The sequence below is a fragment of the Lissotriton vulgaris genome, unplaced genomic scaffold (genome assembly GCF_964263255.1).
Source record: "Lissotriton vulgaris unplaced genomic scaffold, aLisVul1.2 SCAFFOLD_701, whole genome shotgun sequence".
Classification (NCBI taxonomy): domain Eukaryota; kingdom Metazoa; phylum Chordata; class Amphibia; order Caudata; family Salamandridae; genus Lissotriton; species Lissotriton vulgaris.
In genome coordinates this window covers 592,972-606,145 of record NW_028248859.1, presented here as the reverse complement: position 1 = coordinate 606,145, position 13,174 = coordinate 592,972, and the positions used below count along the sequence as shown (strand labels likewise).

Below are 13,174 nucleotides of genomic sequence, written 5' to 3'. Positions count from 1 at the left end.
AACACAAAAAAACAGTTTTTATATACCCTAATGTCTTCCTGACTGCAGAACTTGTTGATTTCCTTAAAGCCATTTGTATCAGTGAAAACCTTGCTGCTGCCTTTGAGGTAGTTTATGATGGTCAGGTTCTTTAAACCAGAGGGTGGTAGAGGGTGTGAATAAGGGGGCCCCCTTGCATGAGATTGCAGGGGGGGCTAAGGTTTCGTTAAGCCACTGCCATCTTCAATGCGACTGTATTCCTGTCGGCGACCCCTCACCGTGCCTTCCTCCTCGTCAGTTTCTCTTCACAAGCACAGGTCTCTCTCTCCCAGGGCTTTAAGCGGGCTGGGTCTCAAGGGGTCTGAGCACCGGCAGTTTTTTTAATGGGGCCTCGAAATGGGTCTCTATCGGGCTCTGTTTTGAACCCTTTCACAGGTGGTCCTTTTTTTCTGGACTGCAGTGACAGCAGTTTGCTGTCACTGCAGTCCAGGGAAAAAACAGCCCGATAGATTCCCGTTTTGAGAAAGCAGGCACATCGATGTGCGCTGCCCACACTGCTCACTTCTCACTAGTGGAGAAGTTACGGCATGACGTCATGCCAGGTGATCTTTGTGGGGGAAGGGAAATCCTTTAAAGAGAGACATTTTCTCTCTGAATTTCCCTTCTCTTTCTGAAACGTAAGAGCAGCAACATTGTGGTAGGGTCACCAGGGCTTTAATTGGAAGCTTTTTCAATATTATATGTAACAAGCCATAGTTGCTGCTTATTTATCGTATGCGACAAATAACCATTGACAAGGCTAATAGTCCTGACTTGTTGTAGGTATGATGTTACTTGTATCACATATCTGGATGCAATGACAGAAACAGCAAAATACAAGTGGGGCGGCACACTATGTTGAACACAGATTTTTAGTCTAAGTGTTTTTAAGCCACGCCCTTAATTACACTGGCCGCGCCCCTTTGAGAGACCCCCAGTTTTTTTTATCCCACTTAAAAACCTGCTCTCTCCCTCTCAGTTTCTGGGCCCGCCCTACTCAGTGTGGGCCACTCTTCCTGGCTAGTCTTTATTCCCTCGCTGCTTCTCTTTCACTGTCTATTTGCTCTTGATTTGCGTCTCTCCTCTTCAGTAACATCACTCTTAGGGGCGTATTCGCTCTCTCCCTAATTATCCCTCTCCATTATGGCACTCGAGGCTCTTCCCTTCAGTGGGCCTCTCTCCCTGTCAGACTCGCCCTTACCTTTGTCTCTATTCTGCGTCCACACTGTCACTCCCCTCCCTCCTCACCTGTCCTCCCTGCCCTCTAGTCACTAACCCGAGTGAGCTCAGCGCTGCGGTCACTTAGGAGCTCGCCTGCAGTCAGCCGTTTCCCGCTCTCAGTCGCTGCTCGTCCCAAGCACAAGACCCCAAGGGGAGAAGCTGCCCGTGAGGATGAGGCGCCCTGAGATGAGTCTGCTGCTGGTGGTCCTCCTGGCCGCCCTCCTCGGAGAAGCAGGTACCCGCTCGCTTTACCGCTCAATTCACAAAGTAATAGGGGGAAGGGGGTAGTGGGTGCCACAACCTCGCGCACCCTACTTCAGGAGGAACTGGAAATTTTCAACAATGACAGGCGAAAGCTAGCCAAGTAGTAGTATGCACTAGGGTTCGTGTCTTCAAGGAACTCGCTAAAGTCCAATTTACTAACGAGGTGGCAGCCACGGAAGTATATTTTTCTTGCTTGCATTTGGTCCTATGACAGTATTACCACACTGAAATTGCTACGACGTCAGAGTTGCTTTGCTCCACATGTCACCGATCAGACAGATCCAGAGCGCTATGGATGTTACTAGACAGGAAAAGCTAACGCGTGATAGGTCACATTGGTTACTACTCAAATATAGGCTTGTCAGTTGATGCGTTTTTAGCCTTATCTTGTAGTGGAGCCATGAATAATCACACGTGGCTTGATGTTCCAGCTGTTCTTAAGCAGGGCTTCACGGCACATGAACTCCTGCCGTGTTGTAGCAAATGTGAATCTGGATGGGTGGATGTTGAAGCGGGAATGATCTTTGCCTGTTATACAGGCGAGATCCCCTGCCCAGAGAGCCCAACTCGAGCAGTGTAGGGTGTAACTGTTTGCTCTGTTGCACAACTTCAAATGTGTGCGCTGGCCTCAAATAAGGATAGTGCGCCCTACTACTGATAATGTGTTCCCCGAAGGCAGACGCAAGCTCACAGCTCCCCTGGAGGCAGTGCATTAGAGAAAGACGGAGCAGCTGCTTCAAGCAGCCATTTTATACTTCACAGTACAGGGGTCATCTGCCGGCACTTCAGAGGGATGGGGGGATGGGGTTGGGGAGATCCCTGTGCAAGTAAACAGTCAGAGCACCTCTGGACCAGGAAGGTCGCTTTGCCTCTGGCCCGAGTCTTCAAAACGACCAGGCACAGAGGCAGTCTTTCCTTAAATTGCATATGGTGTTACAATATGCAAATGATGGAACGTTTCTCTATGGTAGCATTGGTGTTAAATTTGGGCCTGTGATTTCAGTATTGCAGAAGGAACTACACAAGCATCTGCAGCCCCTTCTCTAATACAACAGTGTGCCGGGGGTACAGAAGATGGGTGCACACGCCCGCTGTGCACCTGGGGTACTGTGTTTTTCTTTTGGCCTGTTTTGGCCTTTTGGAGGTCCTGGACCCCCCCCCCCCCCCCCCCCCCCCCGTGTCCTGAAGGGGTATAACTCGCGTGCCCTCACTGAGGATAATGGACTGTTGTGGGATATGAAGATAAGCCAGTGGCACCAGAGTCATGTGGTTAGGAGTACTAATAGTATGATCAGACTCTTTTATTTGTGTCACTCTGAGCGAGGCCTGCTGGCCCACCAGTGTAAAGTTTCACTCCTATGTGCTTGCCCAGACCCTTGCACTAACATTATGTGTGTGTGTTATGCGTATTTGTGTGTGTAGCCAGTGTAACAAATATATGAAGTGCAAGTTAGCCACAGTAATTGAGACAAGTGAGATCCATCTGGATTCCCCTGGCCTGGCTCAGCAGAAGCTGCAGATGGAAGTGCACAACTCGCCTTTCCATAACTGGCGAGAGGAGATCCAAACAGACAAGGCAAGGCTTTACATTGTTTTTAAGTTTTCAGTGAATCATTTGTCAAGCTTCACATTGAATTGTGTTAATTTCATAGGAACATGTCACTTGTTTCACATTTCCTCTAACATTTAGTTTCACTAATACACAGAATAATATGTGAATGTGTATTACAAGTGGTTACATTGCATTCCTAACAGGTACCCTCATATAGGATACGAATTTCCACTCTATCAACTTCACACATTTAGTACTTGGATGAGGAAGACGCTCTAGGGGGCAATAATTGTGTACAATTATGCAATGGTTTACGTAAATGCGGACATGTGCAAATGAAGACTTATTTCCTTTGCTTTTCTTTCACTGGGAAAACATTTTTCCCTTTATAGGAATCCCCTCCAGTTTTACTCCGCTAAGAGCCATATTTATGATCTGGTTTGCATTGTTCTTGCCCAGCAGTGTTGTGCAAGAGTGACTAAAACCTTAAATCAGATTTATTTAAAAAGCCACATAAAGCCACGCTGCGTGGATTTGAATGGCGCCAAAAATCTGGAGTAATGCAACCGAGCTCAAATCGCTGCGTTGCCTTACTCTGCACAAGGGAGCCATTCCATGGCCATTGAACGCCCATGGTTTTTTTACACATTCCCAGATTTACCAAACCTGGTGACCCTGGGAAAGCGCAAAAAAGTATTGCCTCTCCGGGAGAGGCTCCCACACAGGAATGGAAAATACACCAGCCCTTTGCTGGAGAAAACCTTGAGTCCTTTCTATTACCATTTACATCCTCATGGATGATAATTACACAGTATCAAGATCATGAACATCTGTCAGGAATCGTCTCCGATCTCCTGACAGACATATTCCCAATGTAATGATGTAAAGTTCACCTATATTTTCTATTATTCACAATAAGTACCCTTATTTACTGGTTGTAAGTTAAGAGCACTCTACTTAGCAGTCTGGAGGATTTTCCAGAGGGCATTGACTGTGCCAGAAACAGAGTAAAAAAGGTATATTGATGCTAACATGTGGGACTGGGTTCATCACAGTTGGACCCGGTTGGGCTGGAGGCTCTGAATTTGAGGGCACTATATATCAAATATATATGCTGGGTTGGTGGCAAGTTGCACAGTGGTAAAGCACTGCCTAATTACTCCTCATCTCCATGCTGAATTTAGATTCAATTACAGGTGGTCAGTAAACTCTCCTATCCTTTCGGAGTTTTGCCACTTCACACTCCTCTTGGAGCGTGGAGTGTGGCAAAAACTCGTCCATCTGCCACATGGCAGAGTTTACTGGCACACTCTGCCCACCACTGCTCCTTTCCTCTTACTCAGCCAGGGATTAAAAGTGTCTGCACTCTGTTATGTGATACACAACACCCACTCTTGCTTTTCCTTTTACCTCTGGAGACAAATGAGGTGTGTGTGCATGTATTATTTGGAAATAATAGCCATCAATGTATCACCGTTAACACCTTCTGAAGGTTTAAGTGCAATCACAATAACTCAATTTACCTGCGGGATCGCTGACAATTTGCAGCCGGATCAGATGTGACAGGTACAAGAGCAGAGCAAAGAACAGCAAAATGGATTCATCTACTATCAAAGTATCACAAAAAAAATTAGGTTCTCAATCTCAACACAAGATACCCTTTTCCTGGCTTGTGACTTTTAACGAGTCCCAGTTCTGCTTATGTCTAAACTTCACCAAAGGGGCAGCACAGACATCAACACCTACCAGGATCGCCCATGGTCTGATAGTCAGTAAACCAGCTTTCCCGATTGGCCATCTCCATGTCTTCACTCTTCAGTGCATGAAGACTGGAAAAAGAGGTGGAGGCAGACAGGTTTCAAAGAACCTCAGGAGACAGGACTAGCCCAACACTAAAGCCCGGGAAGTCTCCGGTGGAATCAGTAGGGCAGGCTGATCAGATTGGCTTGGCTTGGCTCTGAGGCACCCTGAGGCAGTGCTCATGCAAAGTGTTTGCTATACTCTGACTTGGGTGCGATCTGCCCTCATCCTTCTGTTGGGATGAGCACCATCCTGGTGGAGCTGCTGCTGTTCACCCGGATTCTGGGCCTTCATATTGGCAGCAAGTCGCTGGCTGGTGCCACCCTTGGAAAAGAGCGTGGCAGACAGGTTGTGCCTGGTGACAGGAGCCAGCGGCAAAGTGGGTCGGCTCTTAGCCTTGGAGCTGGCCCAGCCCTGGGCTGTGCTAGTACTGTGGGACATCATCATCAACAGCCACAGTAACAAAGAGACGGGCCGTGTACCAGTCCATCCCGGCGGAAAACAGCCTTTACTGCGCGGCTGAAACTGCGCATACCATTACTTCGCAAGCGTTACTACGCTTGTGATGTTACAACGGATCACTGACTAAATATCGAGGGACAAAATATAGACTACCCAAAATATAGATTCCAAAATATCGACAGACAAAATATCGAATTCCTATCTACAAACAGGTAAGTACCAAAATATCGAACCCAAAATATTGTTTATATATATATACTTTGTAAAAATATTGAATTTCTTAAAAATAATGTAAAATTAAAAAAAAAATAATAAATAGCTAGAATATACTTAAAAATACTTAAATTACCTTAAAATTATTAAATACCTACTTTAACTTATAAAAACATAATATTATTAAAAAATACACAATATTATTACGGTAGGATAGCGTAGGGGTAAAAATTACTATTCCCACTCCAGAGAGTGCAACAGTAGGGAAAGCGTTGGATAGCGTAGGGGTAAAAATTTCTATTCCCACTCCAAAGAGTGCAACAGTAAGGAAAGCGTTGGATAGCGTAGGGGTAAAAATTACTGTTCCCACTCCAGTAAGTGCAACAGTAGGGAAAACATTGGATAGCGTAGGGGTAAAAATTACTATTCCCACTCCAGAGGGGGCAACAGTAGGGAAAGCGTTGGATAGCGTAGGGGTAAAAATTACTATTCCCACTCCAAAGAGTGCAACAGTAGGGAAAGCGTTGGATAGCATAGGGGTAAAAATTACTATTCCCACTCCAGAGAGTGCAATAGTAGGGAAAGCGTTGGATAGCGAAGGGGTAAAAATTACTGTTCCCAATCCAGTAAGTGCAACAGTAGGGAAAACATTGGATAGCGTAGGGGTAAAAATTACTATTCCCACTCCAGAGGGGGCAACAGTAGGGAAAGCGTTGGATAGCATAGGGGTAAAAAATACTATTCCCACTCCAGAGAGTGCAACAGTAGGGAAAGCGTTGGAGAGCGTAGGGGTAAAAATTACTATTCCCACTCCAGAGAGCGCAACAGTAGGGAAAGCGTTGGATAGCGTAGGGGTAAAAATTACTATTCCCACTCCAGAGAGTGCAACCATAGGGAAAACTTTGGATAGCGCAGGGGTAAAAATTACTATTCCCACTCCAGTGAGTGCAACAGTAGGGAAAGCATTTGATAGCGTAGGGGTAAAAATAACTATTCCCACTCCAGAGAGTGCAACAGTAGAGAAAGAGTTGGATAGCGTAGGGGTAAAAATTACTATTCCCACTCCAGAGAGTGCAACAGTAGGGAAAGCGTTGGATAGCGTAGGGGTAAAAATTGCTAATCCCACTCCAGAGATTGCAACAGTAGGGAAAGCGTTGGATAGCGTAGGGGTAAAAATTACTATTCCCACTCCAGAGAGTGCAACAGTAGGGAAAGCGTTGGATAGCATAGGGGTAAATTGTACTAATCCCACTCTAGTGAAAATAAATTAATAATAATTCGCATAATTATCAATTAATCAATTAATAAAAAATAATTATCAATTAAGATATTATTAATTATCAATTAAAAATTAATTAACAATTTATTCAAAATAAATATCAATAAATTATTTGACATATTTAATTAATTATAATTAAATTACTTTCCACCCTATTCCCCTATAAACCCACAACCCGCTACAGAAAATATATTTATATAATTCACATAATTATCACTTAATCAATTAATACAAATTAATTATCAATTAAGAATTAATTAATTTCTAATAAAAAATTAATTAACAGTTTATTCTAAATAAATACCAATTAATTAATTAACATATTTAATTAATTATAATTAAATTACTTCCCACCCTACTCCCCTATAAACCCACAACCCGCTACAGAAAATAAATTAATTTAATTCACATAATTATCGATTAATCAATTAATAAAAATGAATTATCAATTAAGAAGTAAATAATTACCAATTAAAATTTAATTAACCATTTATTCTAAAATACAAATTAATTAATTAACATATTTAATTAATTATAATTAAATTACTTCCCACCCTATTCCCCTATAAACCCACAACCCGCTACAGAATTAAATTATGCACAAATTAAATAACATAAAATTAATTACTTAAAATAAATTACAAAAATATATACACTTTTCACACATATACTAGCATACAAAACACTTTAAAAAATTTGATATTATTAAAAATTCGATATTTTTAATAAACTATATCATGTACTTCGATATTTTGACTGTCTGTTTTTTTAAAATCGATATTACATTACTTACCTTCAAAACGATATTTTTGATGTCTATATTCTGTCCATTCGATATTTTGTCCATTCTATATTTTGGAGTCGATATTTAAGTTAGTCTATATTTTGGAATCTATATTTTGACCATTTACCGTTACAACGTGTACCATTAGTATGCAAGTTGTTACATCGCAAGCGTTGTTACTACGCATGCGAAGTAATGGTATGCTTATTTAGAAAACGATCCACGTCGTTGTAAGGAAACAGAGGTTGTTTCCTCACAACGACGTGCAACGCCCTTTGGAGACGACATCTGGAAGGTTCCAGGAGGGGAGAGGAACACTGAGGAGAGTGAGGTAAGGGCGATCTAGTGAGTTTTTGTAGTGTGGGGGTTGTGCTGGGAGTAGTGTTAGGGTTCAGGGTAGTGTTGTGTTTTTATAGTGTAGGGGTTGTGCTGGTGTAGTGTTTTAGGGTTTAGGGTGGTGTTGTAGTGTAGGGAAGTGTTTTAGGTTTTAGGGTAATGTAGTGTATGTGTAGTGTAGGGTAGTGTTTTAGGGTAGTGTTGTAGTGTATGTGTAGTGTAGAGGGTAGTGTTTGGGGGTTTAGGGTAGTGTTGTAGTGTATGTGTAGTGTAGGGGGTACTGTTTTAGGGTTTAGGGTAGTGCTGTAGTGTATGTGTAGTGTAGGGGGTAGTGTTTTAGGGTTTAGGGTAGCAATGTAGTGTATGTGTAGTGTAGGGGGGTAGTGTTTTAGGGTTTAGGGTAGTCTTGTAGTGTGTGTGTAGTGTAGAGGGTAGTGTTTTAGGCTTTAGGGTAATGTGAGGGGAACGCATAGGGAAGTGTTTGCGTGTAGGGGCAGGAATGTGGCACAGGGTAGTGTCATGCTATGTAGTGTTGAATGGATTAGAGTAGTGTTGAGAAGTTAGCGGTGTGTAGGGTAGAGTATTTGCTTTTAGTATTTTGCGTAGTATTAAGTTATTTATTAATTATTTTTTTAAATGATAAGTGTTTTGGTGATTAGGTTTAAAATTACTCCACCACCCAAAACCCCTATTTCCCTTAAATCCCGTCTCATGGTTTAGGTAACTTTAATAAAAAAAGATATTTAGAATGGTACATATTTGCGTAGTAGTGGTATGTGAAGTAATTAAGTGTGAAGTAAAGGCAGATTCCTATATTCTAAATGCTTTTGCGTAGTAATGGTATGCTAATTAAAATAATGCGGAGTAATGGTAGTTGCGAAGTAAAAACATCGCAGTAAAAGCATGCGTAATAATGGCATGCTAAGAAGCGTCATACATTCCATCCCGGCCAGGGGCGCTCAGCTTCAAGATAAGGTGCTTTGCACATGTGAACATTTTCACAACTTGTGAAATCCCGCAGTCATGGTGTTTATTTTACTTACTTTGGTAAATTAATCTCAACTTGAACGCTGCATTTTGGATTTCCTTATTCAGGGCCTCCACCGCAGAGGTCAGAAAAGACATGATGGAAGCAGAGTTCCTGGGCACCTTCACTCTTGCGCTCCCCTGATCCTGACTGCATGGTTGTTTGTGCTTACCCATTGTTGCTGGTGGATATGTTGATGTTAAGGGTGTGGCCAGCCCAGCCACCCCCAGGCTCTGACAGGCGCAGATGGGCCCACCCTTGGCCCAGACCATGCCCAGGCACATCCCGCGCTGTGGGAGCCCTGTCCAGTTTTTAAGAGCCTCCTGGCGCTGGCAGGGTGCGTCTGTGGCGGCGGGAGCTCCACGCAAAACAGTCTGGGGGTTGTGGTGCCAGCCTCCCTCGGCAGCAGGGGTAGTGGTAATGTGCCTCCCGCGTTCCCCCGCAGTAGAGATTGCAGATGGGTTTTGCAGGCACTGGCAAGTATGGCAGGTATGGGCTCCTGTGCTGCGGGATCCCCGTCCGTTTTTTAAGCGCCTCCTGGTGCTGCCTGGGTGCGTCTGTGGCAGCAGCGGCACCTCGCCACAAAGCAGTCTGGGGGCTGTGGTCCCAGCCTCCCCGGCTGCAGTGGTAGCAGTAATCTGGCCCCCTCCCGCGGTCGGGATTACAGCTGGGTTTTGCAGGCGCTGGCAAGTATGGCAGATATGGGCTCCCGCATTGTGGGAGCCCTGTCCATTTTTTAAGCAACTCCTTGCGCTGGCAGGGTGCGTCTGTGGCAACGGCGGGGCCTCAGCCACAAAGCAGTCTGGGAGCTGTGGTCCCAGCCTCCCCGGCAGCAGTGGTAGCAGTAATGTGCCCCCCACCCCACTGTCGGGATTGCAGCTGGGTTTTGCAGGTGCGGGCAACTATGGCAGGAATGTACTCCCCTCTGGGGTCCTGGGTTCAATATGAAGTTGAAGGTCCAGTTCTTCTTCCCCAGGCAAGAAGGCAGCAGACAGCAGGTCAGAACAGCAGGGCAGCAGTTTCTTAAGAGCAATTTTCTAGGAATGTGGCAGTTCCTGTAGAAGCACAGCAGTCCTTCTTGTCTGGCAGGGTATCCTCAGGTCCAGAATTGTTTGAGGTCCCTTTATACACAGTAGTGCCTTTGAGGTCTACAGAAAAAAATAGAGGCATGCCTTTGAAGTGCACAGATACCCTGCCTTCCCTGCCCTGGCTTCAGACTAAATACAGGGGGTATGCAGCCCTTTGTGTGGAACAATACATTTCAGCAAAGTAAATAGGTTGATCCATTTTCATCTGAAGTGTAGTAGCTTGACTGGTGGCTGCATACACTGCAGTGACTGATAAGACGAAATTGGGCATTTTGCTTCTGACTGTCATGAAGTATGCTTGCAAGCACCCTGTGTGAACTGTCTTTTTTAAAATTGTTTTTATTTGCATTTGTAAAGATACAAACACCCTGTTAGACCCGGAAGGTCCCAGGGACCACCTACTCCAAAGCGGTAGCTTGGCGCGAGGCGGGAAGGCACTCCGTAAGCTTTGTGTCAAGTGGTTGTGCAGCACACACTCACACTGACTCAGTAAAGCATAAGCAATAAAGAGACACCACACCAAGGTCATAGGCAAAAACAAGTATCTTTATCTACTTTTGGTTCAGGTAGGTAACTCGGGTTCTCCCTTGGAACAGGGTAACCAGCTTCTATAACGTCAGATCTCTACAGGTAACCCTCCTATTACATCTGGGCCCTAAAGGTAACATTCCTGATATTCTTAATCAACATAGGCAGCATTTCTTGGGCACACATTCATGAGATGCAACACTTTGTATGCAGGTTTTCAAGATCATTGACATTTCTTAACCAGGTGCACATTAAAATGAACCGTCCTTATGCAAGGGTTAAGACTTCTTATACATAGGGTCAATATAGGCAACATTTCCTGTGCATGTGGATGTCATACAGCTCATTTAGGTATGCAGCACAGGGACTAACTCTTAGACAGGTATGCAAATGGCATGAGTAACATTTCCTATGGACAATTTCACTAAAGACAATATATGCTAGGCAAAGACCAGTACCATGTCATATCCCTGCGGCCTCAACCTTTATAGCATCATGGTTGCATCAGATATTCCTTATGGGCCCCTTTTAAGGATGACAGTCTAGGGCCACAATGTCAGCTCTGGCCAGCGGGGGGGGGGGGGGGGGGGGGGGATGGGGAATTACCACGGCCCGTGGCTCAGCCTAATCCTTTCTTACCTTGGGCAATTAGTGGGGGAATGCTTAGGGCCCAGCTCCCCCACACTCACCGGTTTGATGGAGAGGTGAGGCGTTGCAGGAGCCAGGCAACACCAGGCTCGTTATAGGGAGACACCTCTCCCTCTGGGTAGCCCAATGCTCTCTCCTCACGGGCTCACTCTCTCCTGGAGGTGGGGGCAGCAAGATCCCCCGATGTCTGCAGGTCTCTCTGAGGCTTGGGAGCGGCCCTGGGGCAGTGGTCGAAGTGGGGACAAAAAAGTAGGGGAACTGTGGGCGGAGACTCAGGGGGCGGGAATAAGCAGAGGATTGGATTAGTGGGCGGAGTTGGAGGTGTGGCTAAAAATAGCAAAACATACCAATTTTTTGTGCATTTGACATTTCACTGACCAGTTACAGCTTATAACGTTATTTAATTCAAACAATCGATACACATGTTTATTTGAGGTTTAATATATAAGTTGTTTAACTATTATGGAGTCAAGATCCCTGTATTGAAGTAAAATAAGAATGAGAAATATGAATGTGCATGCATCAGGAGAGTTGGAGTGAGGTCTCTAGGTCTCCTACGGGATGGAAGTGATGTGCGCTCTACTAATCCGGCTAACGTGCGCTCTACAAAAGAACGTATAGTGCTACAGGAGCCTGTAGATAGGGATAATAACAGAGAGTGATGTGAATGCTTCTTGTCACCGGCACACTACTTATCAGCGCATGGGCTTTGCTTTGACATGTGCTATCAATTGGGAACACAGAAAAGGCTAATTATGCAGCAAACAATGAGAGCAGGGTCGGCCCGTGCCTGAGGTTTTACCAATGCCAATGGTTATGACAGTGTGAGCCGGTTCAAGGAGTAAATAAAAGCCGACCTTGAGATGGATAGCCTGGAGAATGAGAGCCACCCTAATAGCAAAGCTGAGGAATGATCGCCATCCACACATCAGTCCAGGACCTGGCAACTCAAAACCCATTAATGTTTACACCCATTCCAGTGGCAGGCGGAACCTACAGCTTACACCCAGCACAGGCCCTACCACACTGGCCCTGGACCACGTCTCACCCTTCTCCGGACAGTCCAGGAATGACTGTAACCTTTGTGCTCCCCCACCGGTGGCACCTTTTAGAAGAGGAGAACATTTTGCAGTGCTCACATTTGAAAAGTCATTCCCTGCTAGTATTTGTTACACAACTGTGTTTGCCATGTCTCATGTTTGTAAACTGGATGTAATTTAAGAGGTGGCTTCATGTGGTGAAAACTTTTTTGCAGCTTTCAGGGGCGGCTGGTGACATTTGAAAGTGGTGAGGCGTAAACTAATTTGCATATTGCACCGCAGCGAGCGAGCGAGCCCGAACCACCTTGCATCCATCCATACATCATTCATGCATCCACCCATCCATCCACCCACCCACCCATCCTGCATCCATACATCATTCATTCATGCATCCACCCATCCATCCATCCACCCATCCATCCACCCATCCACCATCCATTCATGCATCCACCCATCCATCCATCCATCCTGCATCCATCATTCATTCATGCATCCACCCATCCATCCACCCATCCATCCTGCATCCATCATTCATTCATGCATCCACCCATCCATCCACCCACCCATCCATCCTGCATCCATCATTCATTCATGCATCCACCCATCCATCCACCCATCCATCCTGCATCCATCATCCACCCATCCATCCTGCATCCATCATTCATTCATGCATCCACCCATCCATCCACCCATCCATCCTGCATCCATCATTCATTCATGCATCCACCCATCCATCCATCCACCCATACATCCACCAATTCTGCATCCATCCTGCATCCATCATTCATTCATGCATCCACCCATCCATCCACCCACCCATCCATCCATCATCCACCCATCCATCCTGCATCCATCCTGCATCCATCATTCATTCATGCATCCACCCATCCATCCATCCACCCATCCATCCTGCA

At 45.1% G+C, this 13,174-nt stretch overlaps 1 long non-coding RNA gene across 1 annotated transcript in view; it reads left to right on the top strand.

Moving 5' to 3' along the window:
• Nucleotides 1-1,306: 1,306 nt before the first annotated feature.
• LOC147663785 (uncharacterized) overlaps nucleotides 1,307-13,174 on the top strand; it is a 106,141-nt gene continuing 94,273 nt past the window's right edge. Inside the window, exon 1 of the long non-coding RNA XR_015305231.1 lies at nucleotides 1,307-1,474. This is a non-coding gene — a long non-coding RNA (uncharacterized LOC147663785). The remainder of the gene's footprint in view (nucleotides 1,475-13,174) is intronic.